This window comes from Cephus cinctus, unplaced genomic scaffold, assembly GCF_000341935.2.
Source record: "Cephus cinctus unplaced genomic scaffold, Ccin1 Ccin1_scaffold3125, whole genome shotgun sequence".
Taxonomy (NCBI): Eukaryota; Metazoa; Arthropoda; class Insecta; order Hymenoptera; family Cephidae; genus Cephus; species Cephus cinctus.
The window spans coordinates 60,385-62,721 of record NW_014334476.1 but is presented as its reverse complement, the minus strand read 5'-3'; the positions used below and the strand labels follow the sequence as shown (position 1 = coordinate 62,721).

Sequence of the window (2,337 nt, the reverse complement as noted above, 5' to 3'; positions counted from 1 at the left end):
GGTTCCAAACTGACAAAATGAGGTATTAGCAAAGAACGGCGAGATACATGATTTCGCAGTAAGGTTAAAGGTCGTCTCTCTCGTTATCAACCCTTATACCCCACCCCCCATCAAAAGTGATTGCAGTTTACGAAATTTTATTGAGAGTTTCCTCGACGCTTTTATTCCTGACAAGAATATGAAAACTCCGTTAACGATGTTTCGACATCGAGTCTCGGGGCTTTCCATGGACTTTTATATCGGATCTCGCGACATTGTAAGCGTAACTTTTCAATTAATCTTATTTCCGATACTTCAGTCCCACGGTATACGAAACACCCGAACGTTTTCGCAACCTCGTCACTCTTTATCCATTAAATCATCCGTATGGCAGTTAACGTCACTTGTAAAAATTGCAAACCCCTAGGCTTCGCTCTGGGTAGGATATTGGGAATCGGCATTTTTGATTATGTTCATCTCGAATACGTCACGTCTGCATTTTGTCAGCCTGTAGAGCAGAAGACAATTCTTGTGTAAATCCGGGTTAGAGCTCGAATTCATGATCGGGGTATTCCCGTGAAGAAGTTGTATTGATTTTTGGAAAAAGGTCAAAACCAAATTTAATTGGGTTTTATGGGGGTTTTCCAGTATCTGAGAACAGCTGTTTCATTATACGGGAAGGTTTCTTTGCGCCAAGCCGTAGGTCAATCATTTCTCGAAATAGCCGGTGGGAATGATCGGTGCGTGCGACGTGCCTATCTCACGGCCTAATCCAAATTAATGATTTGTTTCATCAAGCACCCCGAGCACGAACCCTTATTTTGATGCGTGGTACCGCGTGAAATTCGTCAACACGAACCTCAGATTAACCCTCTGTATTACTTCGCAAGGGTTAACGTATGCATAGTAATTGTGTAACATCGATCAAGAAAGGGGGAACTTTGGGACTGTACGTAAAGCTCAGTGAAGAAAAATCATCCCCTAACCCGTTCGCTTTGCGATTCTTCAAACGAACGGCGGAAGCTGTCGAATGAATGTCAAGGCGGCGGTAACTTTTTTAATAATCACTCATCATCCGACCCTCGAACTCTGTGGTGGGGGAGGGGAAGGGAGGGGGGGTAGTAGCACGACACCCCTCCTTTATTATTTCAAAGGGGGTTAACCAGCAGCTCTAGTGGCTTATGAAGTTGTACAGGCTGTTTCAGACTTCTGATTTCATTGAAGGGTGAATAAGTAGGTAACTAGGTAGAGAAGCGTAGCTACCCGGAAGTTGAGCTTTTGCTAACTGAACCGGAAGGGTTGTTCCGCGTCGCGCGGGTAAAAGTCTCTTTCAAAAAATCGATTCGAAGCGCCGTCGACCTTTTCTTACTTGAGCTTGATCTCGTCGGCGAAGCTTTTATGCCACTTTGAATGGCGTCTTCTTCCTCGCAATTAGTGTGAATGGCGTCGCGACGCTCATGATCGTCGTAACGCAGTTACGAGAACGGGACATTGAGGAAGCAGGACTACAGTCGTCCCTTGGTGCTCCCTGGGATTGGACGGCCGATGGGGTTGGGATTTATTATTTGATAAAAGATAAGCCAGGGGTAGTTCGGTGAATGCAGAGATTTTGCAAAAAAAATTAAATTTTCAAAACAATGAACAATAATGGCGGCGGTTTTGTTGTTTAGGTTGTCAATTTTTATTTAGCCTCCCCCTACCTCGCCTTATCGGCCCCCCCTCTTTTTTTTCAAGTTTTCATATTATTTTCTACTTTATTAATTCACCCCAACTGTCGGTCCCGAAAAGCTCGAGCTTCGTTGCCTCCGAGGATCAAACGACGTCGTGAGCTTTTTTTCGTGTGACGTCACTCACGTCTCGTTCCTGGTCGCGTGATTAACTGCGGCTGTCGTAAACGTAAGTAGAAAATTTTTTGACCAATCAATGACGTGTGATATATTCTATTGATACGAACAATAATAATAATTTCGAAAAATGACCCCGATCGAATCCATACAATGAATATGAAAATTTGCCAAAATAAATTATATATAGTATCCAGCTATCCCATGCAACGGTACTGTATGGAAATATCGCGGCGTCGCGACGCTTTAGTGAATTTTCAACATCGTGTAATTTCTTCCTTGCAAAAGAATCACCGGATTCAATCGTCGTCGGAACGTTTAGTCCCTGGCATTTGAAAGTCGCTTATTGCGATACGTACTTTTACTATAGTAACGTGCCGCATATACTGATCGCTACCACGTACGGACTATATACAAACTGTACACGAGTTTCTCTAATCCGATCGATAAAAGGAAAGTTGAACGTTTTTACTTTCAGCCTAGGCCTTCTGCATTTTTTTTTTTTTTTTTTTTG

General features: G+C 43.1%; 1 protein-coding gene across 1 annotated transcript in view; it reads left to right on the top strand.

Moving 5' to 3' along the window:
• The window catches only part of LOC107274461 (transmembrane and TPR repeat-containing protein 1), a gene marked incomplete at its 5' end in the record, with an annotated part of 68,277 nt that overhangs the window by 15,761 nt on the left and 50,179 nt on the right, over positions 1 to 2,337 (top strand).